This window comes from Perissodus microlepis, chromosome 6 (assembly GCF_051167445.1).
Source record: "Perissodus microlepis isolate ML-2025 ecotype Zambia chromosome 6, ASM5116744v1, whole genome shotgun sequence".
NCBI classification, from domain to species: domain Eukaryota; kingdom Metazoa; phylum Chordata; class Actinopteri; order Cichliformes; family Cichlidae; genus Perissodus; species Perissodus microlepis.
In genome coordinates this window covers 34,908,954-34,928,078 of record NC_140466.1, presented here as the reverse complement: position 1 = coordinate 34,928,078, position 19,125 = coordinate 34,908,954, and the positions used below count along the sequence as shown (strand labels likewise).

The window sequence follows — 19,125 nt, the reverse complement described above, 5'->3', positions numbered from 1 at the left end:
ATCTATCATAAATGCTGTGTTCTGTTCCTTCTCAACCACCACTATGTACAGTTTGTTGGCTAACTTGCTGCCATAGCTGCTCAATGGTGTAATAGCAACACTGCCATCTTTAGTGTTGGGTGGCTGTAGCCTACTAATCTTTCAATTAGTAGGTGATCTGCTCTACCTCGTGAGCTACAGCCAAGCCCAACTTTTGAAAAAATATTTAAAACAAACAACAACAAAAATTAGAAAAAAAATATTTCTAGGTTTTGCACATTTTTAATGTTCTTGTACTGTTTTCAAATAAATACAGTGTAAGGCTCACAACCTATCTGAATTGTAACTCGCTCTCAACCATGGCAATCAAAAAGAGCATATTAATGCCTTAAAAGTGTTCAGACTTGTGCAGCTGGTGATTGAGAGTCATATTATCCCCTCCATTTCTGCTCTGTTTACACGTGTTTCCTTCTCGTGTAGCTTCACTTGACTGCTGGTGATCTGCACAGACAGACTGACCTCAAACATCTTCTACAAGTGGCTGATTGATTTGTTTGCCCTTTGTGGTCAATCTGGCACCCCATTTTTTTGTGATAGTGTAAGGGCAGCTGGTTGTGCTGACAGCTTGACTGGACATCTCTATAGTGAATATGCTGCATGTGATGCAAATTCAGGCTTGATTTTATGCAGCGAAAGCCTGCTAAGCATTCTCAGCAATTCACAGGTGGCAAGTGAATATTTCCACTGTGTCCACATTGACAAGATTAAGCACCTTTCTCAAAGAACTATCTTAGTCAACTTTTTCCAAACAGACTTCCCCATGTGATGTTTGTGTTAAAATGATAATTTCGTTTTTGTTTGCAGCGCCTAGTTTGTCATTGATTTGTGTGTTAGAAAAAGATGAGGTCAGCACTGGCTTTGTGTGTCTGTTCGTGTCTCTCAGTGGGGGCATAAATTGCACCCACCTCCTGATTAACACAGTCAGCTTGCATGAGGCTGTCAGGTTGGAGGAATTTCAGTGGAGGGTGGAAGGGTTAGAGCGGTGCAGTGCTGGTTGTGACAAACTGTGGGTTTTGGCTGAGTGGCGGTCATCGGAATGTCATCCATACACCCACTCAGAGTGCAGGAGATTGGACGGTAGGAGCGGGGGAAAAGGGGATGTGGGGATTTTTCTTAAAGAAACGACACCAAGACTTGATGAAGAGGGAATGGGAGCAAAAGAAAAAAAAATCGTTACCGTGAGGAAAACAAGTCATGAGGCTGTGGAGAGGAGGAGGAAGAAAAGCTGCTTCTCTCAAGAACAGATGAAAGAGAAGGAGAGATTGTGGGGAGCAGTGGGGAGGAGAAGAAGCATCTCGTGTCCTTATTAAAGAGATATAATTTGGCTTGCAGTGGGAAAAACACAGAGAGAAAAAAGGGTGCGAGTGTATGGTTGCCAGGGACAACAGCCTAATGGAATCATACAGTCATGCGCTCACACCCTCCACCCCACTGCCCTGCCTTTGTGGCTCTGCACCTTTAAAACCACTTCTCATCCTCCTCACAGCATCTCTTGTTATCGCTCACTGCTCTCATTCTGCCTTCTTACATGCATTTACATTCAAGCTCAAACCTTACATGTCTGTTCATTAATACATTTTATTCTTCCTCTGCATTATCTTTTATGGTCCAAGTTAGTGCTGTGCGATACTGCAGATTTTAGTATGGATTTGATACCAAGTGAATACAGGGCCAGTATTGCCAATACCATACCGGTACAGATGCTTTTAACATAAGGCAGCTTCTGTGTGTGTCATGGTGCATGAAATGACTCATCATCAATTAGCCAATTTCTGAACACATTTTAATGAACACTGAATCTCTGTGATTTTTACTTTCAACAATAATTAAACACACCTTTCAGCTTTTCATGAATCTAAATGCGCTTGTCTTTAAAGCACTTTGGGTCAACCTCTGCTTTTTAATGTGATATAGGCTATAAAAAACGGAAAAGTCCACAAAAAAGATTTTCATGGTGCATGTTTGAAGTATATTTCCCCCAACAAATCTAATTTATTTAACACAGTTCAATGAGTTACATAATTAGAGGATACTATTGATCCTATTCCACAAGTATCAATTCAATACTGATACCAGTAGTATTAAAGACATTATTAATATTTGGATTGATCTGCCCACCTTTCATCCAGGTACCTCATTGCCTCAGGTAAATATTGAACTTGCCAGCTTTTTGGGCTATTTGACCTTTATTAACTCAAGCCAAATGTACTGTGCAGCATAATTCTGCCTTACTGCTGTACTTGTAGTTGTAGCTTCAGCTCTTTGACCATATTGATGTACTCAGGGAGTCATTGACAACAATACGATACAATACTATGGCACGAAAGCCTTTTCATTAGACCAACATACTTGGAAAAATGAAGTTGGATGATAAAACTATTACCCTCAGTCTATTCTACACATCAATCTCTGTGTACAGACAGACAATGTAGTTTATCATAATTGCGCTTGCACAAAATGTTCCTGTTCAGTGAAAGATTAATGTTCTCCAAACCTTATTAATATATAGAGCAGAGGATAAAATTAGGAAATACTATTTCCACTAAAATGTCTTATGAGTTCATGTCTGTTGACCATTCATAAAATACTGATCTTTTCACATTTTTTTTTTTCTTCCAAATGAATTGTCGGATAAATTGACTGAAAGAGAAAGAGTGCGTTTCATCAGTTGCACCTTACTGGGGTTGGATTGGGCGCCCTTATTGTTCAGAACTACAGACTACACTCAGTTTCTTGGGTTCTGGGTCGTTTTACCTCAACAACTGCCTTAATATTCACGTAGCACAGATTAAGCTAGGTGTTGGAAACATTTCTCAGAGCTTCTAGTCCATATTTGACATGGCAACGTCACACAGTTGCTGCAGATTTGTGGGCTGCCCATCCTTGATGTGACTCTCTCATCCCACTGTATCCCAAATGTGCTCTGTGGACTGAGTGACTGTGGAGGCCATTTCACTAAAATGAGCTCACTATCCTGATTAAGAAACCAATTTTAGATGACTCAAGACTACCATAACCTGGATAACTGAGAATTTTCACAAAAAAATGACTCTTCAATCTGCTTTTATTTGTGTTATTGTTTAAACTTTCCCGTCGAATAATATTATTTCCTTAAAGTTTGTCAAAAATAAAATGTCAATGCTGAATGACTGTAAAACCTTAGATTCAACCCTGACATTGTTTCTAATGTCTGATGACAAATTGTTTGACATTTCAGCTTCAGTAAATGGTAACACACAACAACTATGGAAGGACAACATTAGGCAAAGTCATGGTTATGGGAAATTAAGTAAGCATAGTTTCTTCGGGGCAGCCTGGCAATGCTGTTGTTGGCACTCTCGCTACAAGGTCCAAGAAAAACTCAAGAAGGTCCTGGGCTCAAAGTGAGGGTCTTTCTGTGTGGAGTTTGCATGTTCTTCCCATGTCTGTGTGGGTTCTCTCCGGGTACTCTGGTTTCCTTCCACAGCCCAAAGACATGGAGTTACTGGAGTTAGGTTACCTGGTGATTCTAAATCGCCCAGATTGATGTGAATGTGAGTGCAAATGGTTGTCTGTCCATGTTAGCGACCCGACTGGCGACCTGTCCAGGTTGTACCCCGCCTCTTGCCCTATAGCAGCACAATGGTAGGGTGATAACCTTGAGTGCAGCTGGGCTGAGGGTTAAGGCGTCTGGCTAAAAATGCACGCTCACGGTTGTGAGGCTCCTCAAACCTTAGCTCAAACAGTACATCAGTTAATTGAATAGAACATCGAGATTCACTTAATTAACATGCTAGCGAAATATAAACCTATGAAGAAGCAAGCCAAGCCAGAATAATATTAATATATAATCACGTACCTAAATCTGAATGCAAACAGATAAACATTTCATATAAAATAATGTGGGTAATTGGGCTGAACGGATTTTTCTCTTGTACGGCCTCGCGCTGTAGTACCACATGAAAAAACATGAGCCTTCCGCTCACATTATGCCAGTTAATGATCAGTTTTCAGAAGTTTAGATGCTACCACTCCGAGCCATGTAATGGCCAATTAGGAAGTCTCTAAATACAGAACCCCTGATTTGCTTTGATTCGATTCGCTGACAGCTAAAGAAATTATATATCAACCAGCAGGAACTTGGTTTTAGATCAAGAGGTACAAAGATATGGAATTCGAGTGTTATTAGCACTTTGATTCCCTGATCGGTGAACTTTTCCAGCATTTGTTGCAGTTATTTTCTCATAATTTAACCTTTTTTTTTGTTGCTCGTATTTGAAGTTACTGATCTTTGTAAATCATTTAATAGTGCATGGATAGGTCTTCATTTCAGGTACTTTAACAGCTTGCCCTCACTTTTGAATTCTCTCAGTCTTCATTCTCTCTGAGACTCCATTTGAGTTTTTTCGCTCTTGTCCTTCACTGTCCATCTTCCCTTTCATCCGTCTGTGTTGCATCTCACCGTTTTTCTTCTTCTCCCTCTGTTCCTTGATGGATTGTGCCCCCCGAGCTGACTGTTGGGCACTGCGGCGGATCAAAACATAATTTTCACCCATTTATTCTAGCCTGAATCCACACTCTTTCTCTCCCATCCTGTGCTGGAGTTCAGAAAAAAAACTGGCCTATTTTTCCCATCATACACACACTATCACCTTTCTCTCCTCCCACTTATTAAACACCTTGTTTTAATTTGCCTTCTATTTTGTTACACTTTCTCTAGAGTTAATAATCTAGGCCCTATGAAGCTATATTTGCTACGCTGTTTCTAATTTCCACACTAAATTAAAGTGCATGAAACCTGTGTTTCTCTTTTCGCATTCGGCCTCGATCACACACAAGATTTATGATTTTCCCCCGTTTTTGTCATCTGTCGTCGGTTTATATTCCTGCTTCTGCCACTCCCACTTTGTCAAGGCCACCATCTTCTTGAGGTTACAGGCAGTAGTCTGCTGTTTCTGACATTTAACTTATTATTCCCTCTATCTGCCAAGCCGATCCTCCCTCTTACCCCTTCCTTTCTTCTCTCTTTTCTCTGTCACACACATGCACCCACCTCCTGACCCTGTCTCTTCTAACCTTTACATAAAGCCAGAGGATTTGCACGCAGCTGGAAAAAAACAGATATTCAGCTTCGTTCCCTCCTGAAAACAGTTAATATCTCCGATGCTGCTGTGGTCCCACCCCTTTAACACCAGATGAGTTGGCACCGACCTGCATCAGTGTGCTCTGACATTTATGTGGGCCAAGTACCTTTTTTTTTTTCATTCCCCAGCAGATGCATTTTTGTGTGTGGTGTGTTTGTACGGCACAGGATGGTGGTTAATCCTTTTCTTTTTTTGTGTCACTCCATGCAAGGTTGGATTTGTGACACAATCGCCCAAAGTACGACATAAGACATAAGCATTACATACTGAAGATCGGGAAGAATATAAGTAATATTTATTGTAAAAGTAGACGTGTCTAGGCCATTTCCTTTTCAGTAAGTGCCTGAAAAGGAAAAAGCTCCTTGAACTTGTAGGAATTCCTGAGCCATCACTGGTCAACAGAACAGTGGGCTTCCTTTCGCTTAACAAGTCAATCATTTAACCCAAATGGGATGGTAAAACAGCGTCATCCTGGCAACTGTAACTCATATGATTTGTAACACCTTTACAGGGCACCACCAAATGACGATGGATGGCAAAAACAGATATCAAATCAGAAATTAGCTTTGAATTTGGAGAGCAGTCATAATATTATTTGCATAATTTGTTGTAATGTTCCACATTTGTATATGTTGCTTTAAAAGGCTTCATTGTTTTAACTCCTAGCATAAGCACTGGTTGCTAATAATAATTCCTTGATTTATGAAAATGCTTTATTATTTAGGTTTACACTGGACTGTGTTTGAAGACAACATTGTAATCTGTAGTGAAAGTAGGGGGCAGGTGGAAGTGAGCCTTAAAAGGTGGAGGCATGCCCTGGAGAGAAGAGGAATGAAAATCACTGGAGGCGAGACAGAATCCATGTCTGTGAATGAGATGGAGATGGGGGAAGATGCCGAAGTTTCAGTGAGTAGAGGCAGTGAAGATACGTAGAGATGGAATACCTGGGTAAACTATCCGAAGTAACAGACAATGTGTAAAGAAAAAAGTGCAGGCAGGGTGGAGTGGGTGGGGACGAGTATCAAGGGTGATTTATCACAGATGACAGCAGCACCAAGGGGTGGTTTACAAGATGATAGAGAGACCTGCTATGATGAATGGTAGACTAGCAAAGAGATATCAGGCAGAGCTGATGATGTGAAGATTTCCACAGGGACTGACCAGGTGGTGCTGGAAACAAGTTTATCACAGGCAGAGCTCTGGCCACGCAGTTTGTAGACAAAGTTAGAGAGGCGAGGTTGTTCAGAGCAGGGACTGTGGATGTATCGGAAAAAGGATGTTGAGGATAGAAAGTGAGTCGGTTTGCTTATGCAAATATATGTTCATTCATTCATTGTCTTTGTTCCAGCAGAAATACACAAAGAAAGTGGCTTTTGACGTATGGTCAGTTACACTGGTGCAGTTTTGGGGCATTGCAATCAACAGTGTCACTTAAATTAGATGTCTGCTGTTGGGTCTGTGCTTCCACAGGCACCGTTGGTTTAGAAACTTATTCCTCATGAAGAAAGCAAGACAATCAGCGATTGATCTATTTTACTTGAGCAAGGGAGGCCCCGGTCGGTGTCTCAGAAAAGCACTCTGGATCCAACCACAGACGACCTCGACTCTGGCCTCCACTTGCTGCCTTTTATTGAAAACAGTTACAATACACACAAGCACCTCCCATTGTAAAACCCCCCTATGGTTACAAAAGATAAGGCGTGTGTGTGTGTGTGAGTATGTTTGTGTTTGTGGTACATTTGTGTGCCCTCCTGCCCACAAAAGGATCATAAAAGCAGGAAGTTTACTAAGCAACAAACAGAACCTTCAGATAGGATGTGCCTATAATAAAACACTTCAGCCTCCCCCACCAACAAACTGGCTGGAGAGGTGGTCAGAGACAAAGGAATGTCTTTGATCTGCTGCTTGAACTAAGACTTACAAATTTAAGTAACACAATGACAATATTTAACAATTTGACTCCAATATCTGCTTTCTTCTTTTGACAGTTTTTTCTGTTATTTCAACACCCCCAGGGATTCAATCTACATGAACGCCCTCGGGGAAATAATTATTTGATCCCCTCCTGAATTTGTATGTTTGCTTACAAAGGAACGAGCAGTCTCTGATTTTTTTTTATGGTAGTTTTGTTTTTAATGGATCATAATTATTTCCCCCACTGTACCTATGTGTACCTTCATAGAAAAGTTATGTATATGTTCCTGTGCAGCAAAATGTACATATTTGTGTTGTAGAATTAAGTAGGACATATCAGGAGACAAATAAAGAATGAAAATTAGTTAAAACTGAATTCTATATGCTACTCACCTCATATCATAGACATACATTTGAACCTTGCTAAGGTCTTTAAAGTTGGCTATATGTGTGAAAGATGAAAGTTTGAATACTCAAAAAGTAAAAGTAAATGATGCCAGTCAATGTCCAGGTGAATTAGTCAAATTAATACTTAGTAAGAAAAGATAATAAAGACTCAGACTGCTGGCTTACTTGTGGTTCCTGTGGTATTTCAAATTAGAATGGGAAGCAGAGGGCTCAGCTTTCAGGCCCTTCTTCTCTGGAACTAAGTCCCAGTTTGGATTCAGGACTATCTCTCTACTTTAGATTAGGCTGAAAAGTATTACTGTAGGCTCTCCACCTTATAATATAAACCACCTTGTGGTTACTGCTGTTGTAATTTTGTGCTACATAAATAAAATCGAATTGAACTGAATGCGGATTTATCTGAAAAAGTAAGGCTGTCTTCAAAGATGCTGTACATTCCACACTTATAATTAGACTTGATTTAGTTATAATCTGGTATGGAACTTACTAATAAACATCAGAAAGTGTTTGACCAAACAAAAATGTTCAATCAGGAAAAAAGGGCTCTTGGTATGTGCACCTAATCAAGTCATTCTGGTTAATTAAAGGTTTGCATTGATTTGATCTCTATCTATGGCTGCTTCTGTCCCTTGATGTTCGTCTGACTTGAAAGTAATTTTCACTTTTATTAACACAGCTTTGCTCCTCTTTTCTCGTTCTCATTTAACAGTCAAAGCTCTACTTCTGAGATCTCTTGCCCCGGCTAGCGGAGAAAGAACCATTTGCTGGAACAACACCTGTTTCCCTGTCTGTGTGGACACGGGAATCCAGCTGGGCCACAGAGAGTTTTCCACAAACAAGTGAACAAGCTGAAATCCATCCATCAGTAGAAAGGACAGTTTTTGAGGAGCTCATTGGCATTTAGACCTGAGGAGGGACACTCCACGCAACCGACAGTGTCCTCAAGTGGGAAGGACTTCTCTACCCACTGCTCTTTGGAGCTACTACAGTAGAGGTGAGTGAGTCAGTTCAAATTGTCCTCCCTTATATGAAAACCCCTTACACTGTAGTGTAGAACAACTGTCATTTTAACTCCTATTCAGTTCTAGTGAGGCATGGAGTTTCTAATAAGTCCAGTGCTTTGGGCTGGGTTTGACGGGGCAGCCAGGCTTAGCTGAAGGCTCACCCACTCAAGCACTTTCCAGCAAGAGCACTTGACAGTACCCAGTGGTGTTTGACTGTGAAAAGCAACCATATGTGAAGGATTTTTTATTTTATTTTTTTTTAGATAAAAAATGGTAAGACATTTCTAGCCAAACTAGCCTGGCCGGTGAAGCAGGATGTCTGTTGCCATAGCAGCAGGTGCTAATCCATATGCATGGCTGGAATGAGCTTTTTGGGAAGGTGTGCTGAGGGAGACAGCTGTGCAAGACTTCTCTTGCTTAATATGTTTCCTGAATCTGTCATTTGGGTGGAAGTGGATGTGTGGCTTTTACTCAGACTCGAGTTGAAGTTTTGTGCTGTCATACTGCACGATGATGAAATCTGCTGCCATTTACGAGACAAATACCGAAATGCTGTGTATACAGTTGAATTCTTGTGGTTTTGGCTGAGCATCCTCTGTGCTGGCTATGATGTCCCACTTCTGGTAGCGTGCTGAAGGTTCCAGAGCTGGAAGCGTTCTTCTTTTAGAGACATTACTGGGTTAAAATCCGTCAGTGCAGACATCGGCTCTGTACTAGTTCTGCAGGGGGGAAAGTGGAAAACTGCTTTTTCTTATTAGTTCATAAGTAAGTTTGTCATTAGATAGCAGTGTCTTTAATTATTGCCACTGAATAGTTTGGATACACATACTGAAATAATATATTAAAACAGGCTTGAATAATAACACTAATAACACAAAATTCTACCACGTTACATCAATTCTGAGAATTTCAACTTGTGCACTCCAAAGTTTGCAAATCTTAACATCCACTTTGATAAAACACAGACTGTTTGGTTTTTTTTTAAACTCTGTTTATCTGTATAGTAGTTTCTGCTGGTATTCATGATATCGTGAGCAGCCAGGCAGTCATTTTCTTTGCCCTTTCAAACAGCTCAGGCTTGGGAAAGAAGTTGATTTGAAAAATGTGCATATCTAACTTTACTTAGCATAAAAAAGACCATCCTGGCATGCTATGTATGTAAAGTGTGAATTTGCATTTTGAATTGCTCACTTTTAATTAAAATGATGAATGAATGAAGAGATTGGCAGCGGTGGAGTTCAGTCAGTGAATCCACACATAGTTATTCCAAGCGAACGCCTCCAGGGCTGAAAAATGAAGCCAGTGCACAAATGCCAAAACTGCAGCTCCTCGTGTGCACACTTAAGTGAAGCGAGTGAGTAAGGCAAGTTCATTAGTGGGACTGTTACAAAGTAACCCAGAATATGTTCTTGTTGGCGGCCATTTTATTTATTAGTCGGATTGTTGCAATAACCAGTCTCACACACTTAAGACACTGTTCATTTGAAAACGGTGGCTCGTTCTTGAGCTGCTTTCAGATTTGTACAATTTTGTGCAGTTTCTGAGATGTGCATTTAGCTTTGAATGGGGACCTGGGCTGCTGCTTTGGTAGTGTAGTTGTAAAGCCACTGCTCGTTTTGTCCTCCTTTGTAGGCTGAAGGTTATGAGTTCAAGTGCAGCAAGGGATGCTTTTCAGACTCAAGCAGCATAGAGCTATCTGCTGCATGAAATGACATTACAGTAATGTTACTGACAGTGTGTCACTACAGGGTGCAGCACTTCTCTCAAAGGGAGAAAAGAGGGGGTTTTCTCATGTCACGCCTCCCTAACGTTAGTATCATATGTAGGTTGGATCGTCACCATAGTCAGGCTGTCACGGTTTGTGGCACAATTACCACTGGCTCATGTGGGACATGCAAGCCTGGACTGTTGTGTGTTTTTGGTTGGCTTAGTGGGTTAGTTCCTGCTCTAAAGCCTGTCAGAAGCTAAAGGTTCACAGTTTGCAACAATTTTTTTCACCATGCTCTCTTTCTCGTTATGAACTTACAGTATGATTAATAGAAACACATCAATTTGGGAAATGTTTGCCACTTTATTAGGCACAAATGTTTTCACCCTACACAAACGAGCTATTTATCTAGAACTTTTTACTCCCATTGACAGCGTGCCACAATCCAAATCCGCAAGTAGCTAATCCCACTGCAATTTCTCCCAGAATTGCAAATTCTAGTTAATAGCGCGAATCCCAGTATATGTTATTCACCTCTGCCATTTTGTTTATTATTATTATTAGTGGGATTGTTGCAAAGCAGCGATGCCAGTATATATTATTTGTTTCACCACAGTCTGGCTGTTGCCATCAGTGGTATACTTACCACTGCCTCATGTCTGTTTTGTCAGCGGGATGGTGCATGTCACCCCAATAGCATAGCGGGTGCATCCCTCATCCTGCACGATCTCTGGCACTTTATTAGGCATACCTGTTTTTGGTCTAAACAAACATGCTATTTATCTACAACTTTTTGCTCCCATTCACAGCGTGCCAAAGTTCAAGTCCACAAATAGCTATATATTGCCACCACAGTTTCTTGCAGTTTATTAAGCCCTTTTCACAGACATGCAGTCACAACGTGCTAAACACAGAAAGATTTTTTAAAAATAAGAACATTAAGTGCCATAATAACAATTAAAGTCTACAATAAGGCACAATAAACAGGTAGTTTTAAAATATATAATTATTATTTAATAAAAAAAATCTCAACAAAAAGCCTGTTTAAACCAAACCCCACTCCCAAGTTTTTAGTTGTGTACCCAGTGCAACTAACAAATTCTGAGTCTGTGATTGAAGCCAGTGAGCAGACGTGTATTTTCGTAGTTAGGGGCCAATAAAATGATGTTTTTTCTTTCTTTTTGCTATTGCTGACAAATACTTTGTGAAATTGTAATATTCTATTAGTCACTAAGTTAGTTACCTAGTTACGAGTTCTCACTCTGTACAAGTCACTGACCCTGGATCCAGCAAAACAGCCCCAGACCATCACACTTCCTCCTTCATGTCTGGCAGTTGATGCCACACACTATGAAATTATCCTTTTGCCTACTCGATGGCGATCCAGTGGCGGTGTTTCAGGGCCCAGGAAAGCCTCTTTGTCTTATTCCGACGTCTTAGCAACAGGGATGGGTATCGTTCAGGTTTTATCCGATAATGGTGCCGGTGCTTAAACTGTGCTCGAACCGGTGCTTAAAGAATGGAGAACACAAATGTTGTCCAAAACCTCTCATGTTTAGCTGTTTTTTGTAAAAAGATAACAATGTTAGCCTTTTCTGCAGCTATGGGGCATATATGGCATCACTCTTGGCTGGAAGCAGTGCTTAAACAATGGAAAAAACACCAACTTTGTCCAAAAACCTCTCATGTTTAACTGTTTTCCACTTTTTCTTTGGTCATTTTAGCCTTTTTGGCCAGGGTGAAGGGAGTATCTGCCATCAAACAAGAAGACAGCTGCATGTAACTACGACGGTGTTTGCTAGTTCACCTTACATGCATTAATTTAATAACGTGGTTAGCCTACTCAACGTAAATTACACACGAACAACGGCTGCTGCTGCTGCCATCATCATCCGTCATCATTTCTGCTACACTGGCAGGGCTAGGGGCCAGGACTCTACTCTTCGGGTTTTTGGGGGATGTTGCTAACTCCGGGTCGATAACAGGCACCACACCCACAGTAGATGTGCTCGGTGTGAGGTCTTGCAGCAAGGTGTTAAATACGGTGCATTTCTCAGCTTTTAAAAAAACGCTATGTGTCGCTAAGTGTTTCCATCAGATTCGAGGAGTTACCTACTTTGCACAGTATCACCTTAAAGCACTTGTTGCAGGCTGCTGAGTTTGCATCTTTTACAGCCAGACTTTTGACCGCTTTGCCTTGGGCATTTTTAATCTGTAGCTCTGCTCTAAAAGAATGTACGTACCTGGGCCTGCCTACTATCCTCGGAAAGGTAAAATGATTGGCTAGAATCCAAAGTGTATGATGTCTCAGGGAAAAAAAAAAAAAAGCACCGAAATAAAGCACCGAAATGTGTGCTGCTTTTCGGTCTGGTTACTACCGTTTATGTCAGAACCGATACCGGTACCCATCCCTACTTAGCAATGGCTATCTTGCTGCAACTTATCCTGTCAAAACTGCAGCTCGAAGTCTTCTTGTCACAGTCTGGCGAGGGCAGACTGTATGAATTGAAAAAAGGACCCAAAAATGCAGACTCCAAGGAACAGGGAACAAAACTTGAATGTTAACAAAAAGCGAACCGTTTAATATGGCTGGTAAAAAAGGTACAAACAAAGGGCAAGGCAAACTGAAGCAAAATTAACACAAACCTAAACTGGGAAATCTAAACAAACAATAAGAAAAACCTAGACAAGGAACTTGGAAGCATAGGAAGCATGGCGTGGACAACAGACGACCTGACAATCACACACTGAAAACAGAGGACTTAAATACACAGGAGGTGATTAGGGGAAGTGGGAACACATGGAGGAACAGCTGACTGACATGAGCCTAATGAGGGGACAAGGGAAGTGAACCTAAATACAATGAACAAAGAACACACAACTCCTTCAAAATAAAACAGGAAACATGAGACAGACATGATAATACAAACTTGATAACATAAGACACGCAGCATGAAACACGAAGGGTGAGGGGAAACTTAAATACAGGGGAAGAAAACACAAGGAGTCTAATAACCAAATGAACTTAGATAACCTAATGAACAAAATAAACTCAAACTTAAAACGCTGGGTCAAAAGACCCAGGATCATGACACTTCTCTTCACAGCTGAAACTGGGACTTACTACGACTGCTGTCGTCCTGTGAGCCACCTATCACGCTGTTAACTCTCAGAAACTTGGCCTCTGATTCAGTTGTGGCTTTGGGTCTACCAGAACTCTTCCTCTCAGAGTTTGCCCCAGTTTCTCAGTACCTTTTGATGGTGAAGAGAATTGTACTCACTGACACCTTGACTTTCTTTTCAGTTTCTCTGTAGGAAACCCCTACATTTTCAAGTGTTATGATTCTCTGTCTCTCTTAAATTGTTAATTGCCTTTTTCTCTCCAGTTTTGTAGCAACACACTACTTTCTGCAGTACAATACTGTCCAACTGATGGTCACCAGGGTTTGGTACCACAGTGTGTTCCAACACTGCTTTTATGCAGACAGAGGAGGTTATAAGTAATCCAGAAAAGTTGGAACACCTGTAGAAATTAGTAGCACCAGCTTTCAAGGCTTGATCAACCTCCACTGCTCCAGAACAGATTTAAATTGTTAACCCATTTCGAGTTCCGTGCAAAAGGCCTTTTTGTATAATTCTGAAATGTACATTATTTTTTAGTTTTGGGTAATCTTACCTTTTTTTTTAACCTCTGGCAGTTCACCACTTACCTTTCTACCATTTCAGGGTATTCATCGGACTTAAACGACTTGAATTGCAATAAATAACTTTTCAGAAACTGCTGATCTACTGGGATTTTCCCAAGCTACCATCTCAGAGAGCTGGCTGCAGAGTCCAAAAAAAGAAAAAATATCCAGGATGTGAGTTGCAGATCTCTGGGCAACTGTACCTGAACGGACAACATGTTGACTTTGACGCAGACGGGTTACAGCAGCAGAAGACCACATGGGGTGCCGCGCCTGTCTGCTAAGAACACAAAACTGAGGCAACACCAAAATTTTACAATGCAAAATCTAAGGACATAAGCATATGTAAATATTTAATACCTAGAAAAACTCAATGTTTCTTGACTGACATCATCTCTCATTTTATCTAATAATAGCCTTTGATTGTGCTTGAAATTCTCTCCTTCACAGCTATTTAATGAAAGACTCCAAAATCCAAGGCAAAAACTCACTGAGATTTAAAAAAAAAAAAACACCTTAAATTACAACCTTGGCAACACCACCTCTGGTGTTACATATTTCACATTAGAGTGACACTAATACCCAGTAATCCTTCCTGGCCGTGTTCAACAACAGATCCGTTTTATATCTATGAACATCAAGTCTCATCAAAGCTGAAATATGTCAGCATCAGTGTAATAACAGCTTAATTCTGATCAGATATGCCTCTGAGCTCATCTGACTCAGGCTAATTATTTGTAATTTCAGATGTTCTTCCACACCAAACAGAAAATTATACCTATATTTATGTGAGCATTCTCTGGTCCTTTGATGCTGTTTTCCCAAAACGCACAATTTTGGCTCTGTGTTCACATAGTAAGATGGCTGACTTCTAATAAGTCTGTCCTCAGTTATGTTGTTCTTTACAGAGCTTTATTCATCATTTAATTCTCATGAAATGCTAAACTTAACCAACCCTAGTGCAAACTTGAGCATTAAGATTACTTAATGCAGTCTCTAAACAGCTGCATTTATTTTGGAGAAAGGCAAAACTGACTTTTTTTTGGAAAAATATGAAGTTTTCGACATTTGAGAATGATTAGATTCATTGTTAGATGATTACAAAGACTTAATAGAACTATGTAATAAAAACTAAACTTTTGACTGTGTAGGGTTAGAGTTCAGGTTGAGGTCATCGCTCATGGGGAATGATACTTTAATGGGTCAATTTTTTGACAGCATTGCTGATATTGAAATTAGCTATTAACTACTAGCTTTCTTAGTGTATCACTGAGACGCCATCAATGATTTTTTATTAATTCTTAGAATTCTGGCCCTTTGACCCAATTCGTGTGAGTTTTAATACAGTCAAGAGGATAATTCAGCCTGAGCTGCTTAAAAACTCAGACACGTAGGTGTCACTAAATTCTTTCCTGCTTCCTTTTATTTTTACCAAAGGTTCGAATATGTTGGCTGAACCTTTCACACAGTTTTAGCATCAAGAAACAACCGGGTGTTTTCCTTTTCTTTAACATTCAGAGCCTTTTTCCCATTATTGGTTTCTCTGTTGTGCTCTGCGCAACTGAAATCATAGCACATTTTTCAGCTAACAACTGTAATGAAGCTGGTGGTGGGGCCTGTCACTTAGAAGCATGAATCTTTTTTATGTTTTTGAACTGCTGCATAATTTGGTTCTTGCAACCTACATAAAATTTCCGTTGCATTTTCATGAGACTATTATTGCGCTTTTTTGTCATTTTCTGCAAAATAAAAAATGTATACATGGCTTAAAGCCAATATTCAGTAAGCAATTAACATGGATGCGAGGAATTTATGTCAAATGCACCTCGTGTAAGCAATAAATTAATTTCGACTGCAGGGATTTTAAAAAAATAAAAACAACCAAATGGTTCCTCTTAGAAAAAAGTTAACTCATGTTTGTGTGAACTGCAGTGCAGACAATTGTGATCTGCCTGATCTTTTTAGCATTCACCATGTTGTGTGATCCTGATGTGACTTGATTGAATAGTTTATCCTCCAAGAGCCAGAGGTTAGTTTACTCAGTGTTCACCTTGAGCAGTATACAGCACGTCACCAATTATCTAACTGGGCATGTTTGTGCGCACCTGTGTGTCTGTGTTTGTGTGTGTGCGAGTGCATATTGACTGTGGGCTAACTGATAGATATTTCTGTCAGGGGGAGTGCATGGGTGGCTGCATGTGGCACGTGTGTGCGTGCAGGAGTCGGAATATGTGTGTGTTCTTGGAGAAGGCTTGCTCATGAATTCTCACAGTATGTGTGCACGCATATGGAAATGTGCGTTACTATGTGGCGTGGGCAGAAGTACTGTGTTGTCTCTGTGTGATCGATCAGCATGAGATTGTGTGCGCAGTACTATGATTATGGTGCAGCTCTGTAAAAGAAACATGTGTAACTGCATATATTTCTGTGTGTTTGCGTGAAGTCAAGATCACCTCTCAAAGCCTTGCTGTTCACTTCACATCTTCCTGATCACCATGGTGATAGCTCACTCTGTCAGCACAACTGTATTTGGGGAGAAATAACTGGAGTTTGCTGATAAGGATGTCTGTGTGTGTGTGTATGTATGTGTGTGTTGTGTGCATTATTAAAATCCTTGACAAGCCTTTTCCACCTTCTCGCTGTTTTAATCCGCTGCTTTGTGTCTGATTTTGTCTTTTTTTCATTTCTCTTTGTCTGCATCTTTACTTTTGCTTCTTTTTAAGAAATCCCAGCACATTCTCATCCCAGTGTGACAGATACTGCTTTTTTCGTCAAATACCGCTGACATCATAGTTATAAGTACACGGCGCCCCTGGTGCCGTTACCTTGATGCACTAGAAAGATAGCTGTTATGTTTTAAAGGGGCATGAAGTCTGCATTAGCAGGTTTGGAGTCGTGGTGTTTCTTGAGGTCGCAGGTTTCTCAGTCAGGAGATGCCGTTTGTATGGAATATTACTTGCTTTCTCTTCACCTGCTGATTAGCTGAGTTTTTATTTTATCTTATTACTTGCCCTTCTCCTCACCAGTTAGCTTTAGCAAGCAAAAGTACTTGGAATTGAAATGTAATGTTTCACAACATTATAATCGCTTTCACAGTGAAATGTACACTGAAATATTACAGTCAATTTAAGTCAATTTCAAGGTACAAGTTACTTTATATTGCATTCAAATGACCCCTGTGAGCAAGTGCTTTGGCTACAGTGGGAAGAAACAGGAAAACAGGAGTACAGTGAAGTCATCATCATGTTCAGGGAAAAGGGACAGGGATAGTTTAATAGGTAGAGTGGGGGCCCCATGATTGGAAGGTTGAGGGTTCGAATCCACTGAATGGCCACCCTGAGGTACCCCTACTGTCCATACACACTGCTCCCCAATGGCTGCCCACTGCTTCACTGAGTGAATGGGTTAAATGCAGAGAGGAATTTCCCCATGGGGATCAATAAATTATACATTATCATTACATTTATTAAAAAGGTTTGGGATGATTTGTGCTTCGTGACATGAATTGTTAGCCTGCTGGAGGCCATCAGAAGATGGGTATACTGTTGTCATAAGGGATGGACGTGGTCAGCAACATTTCACAGGTACGCTTTACCGATTAAATAATGCTTGATTAATACTAAGGTATGTCAAGAAAATATACCCCCAGACCATCCCCCCATACACCAGCATAACCAGTGGGAACCATTGATAAAAGGCAGACTCCTGCTACAGCTGCTGCTGCCCATCAGCTTTGAGGTGTGGTGTGTTCTGCATTCAGACATGCTCTTCTGTACACCTTGCTTGTAACGAGCTATATCAGCTCCGAGCAGTCTGGCCATTCTCCTCTGATGTCTGGCATCAGCAAGTCATTTTCTTCTAGAGAACTGCCGCTCACTGGATATGTTCTCATTTTTGGACCGTTCTCTGTAAACCCTGGGGAGGCTGTGTGGGAAGATCCGAATCGATCAACAGTGAAATATTCAGACTAGCCTGTCTCGCACCAACAATCACATTCATAATCCTTTAAATCACATTTCTTCTCCATTCTGATGCTTGGTTTGAATTTCAACAGGTCATTTTGACCGTGTTTTTTTTTTTTTTTTTTTTTTTTTTCCTACATGTCTCAATTGCATTGGGTTTCCGACAAGTGAAAGTTTAATAAGATGTTTGCAAATATTTGGCTGCATGTATCCAGCACTGGATATTTTCTCATACACACCTGCCATCATCATGCAGTTCTCTATGACGGCCAAAACACGTAGAAAACAGCAGACGGGATGAAGACTTGTCTTTGGTACCTGCGGTACTTTCCCACTAACCACTATTAAACAATCAGAAAATTGTTATTCTGGTTCACAGATTTGTTGTTATTAATGCTGCTGCTTCTCTTTATTCAGTGTGAGAGACAGCTTGCTAGCATTCTCTCATCATCTCCATCTCTGACACGAGATCTCTCTGGACCTCATCAGTGATGCAGTACCCACAATACCCACCCATAGCCACAAAAAACAAAAACAAAAGTCCTGCACTGGCTAATCGATCTATTTATGACTTCAATTTGTGATCTTCTTCCTGTTTGTTCTTTTATTCCTCCCCCCCCCTCGTTTCTTTTAAATAATTAGTGCATGTTATTGTTTTCCTCTCGAGCTACATCAAGGAGTTTTTCATGTACCTACTCCAGATAAGGTCCTTTATTGTCCCCTGAAAACAACCCTAGAAGAGGCCGCACAGTGAAGTCATCCACACAGATGAAGGTGGCTCTCAACACTGTATGGGAAGAGCTAGTGGCTTTAAGAAAACATCAGAATTTGGCACTCCAGGAATGAAAATGGGCTCAAAATACAACTGAAAGTCACGTTCATATGAACAAGTCTTTAAATGCGACTGTTTGTCTTAACTTGAACAATGGCTTTAAGGTCCTTTGGGCGATATAACATCAGTGAAGGATGGCTGCGAGCTGATAACTAATATATCTTTAAGTTGAATGAAACTCTTGAAGAACTTTGGGAAATGCATCTTCAGTTCACTGATAGATTAACAACTCAGCTAATTTGACTGAGAAATCAATCAAACCAGTGAAGGATTGCATCCAACTAATTGGAATGCACTCAAAACAACTTAAGGACCTGGGACGTAAGCTTGAAATAATTGCTATACTTGTGCTTCCCCCTTTTCGATCTCTTTGTAATCTTTTTCTTTACACGTGTATCTGCGTGTCTCTTGGTTAGACTGCTGCATTCATCATCGACTGCTCCTAATGT

At 40.5% G+C, this 19,125-nt stretch overlaps 1 protein-coding gene across 1 annotated transcript in view; it reads left to right on the top strand.

The window, feature by feature from the left end:
* Positions 1 to 19,125, top strand: part of LOC146386091 (protein phosphatase 1 regulatory subunit 29-like) — a 307,745-nt gene that overhangs the window by 96,899 nt on the left and 191,721 nt on the right. The window contains exon 2 of the mRNA XM_084932118.1: positions 8,194 to 8,478. The gene's annotated coding sequence lies outside the window, so the exon portion shown is untranslated. The remainder of the gene's footprint in view (positions 1 to 8,193; positions 8,479 to 19,125) is intronic.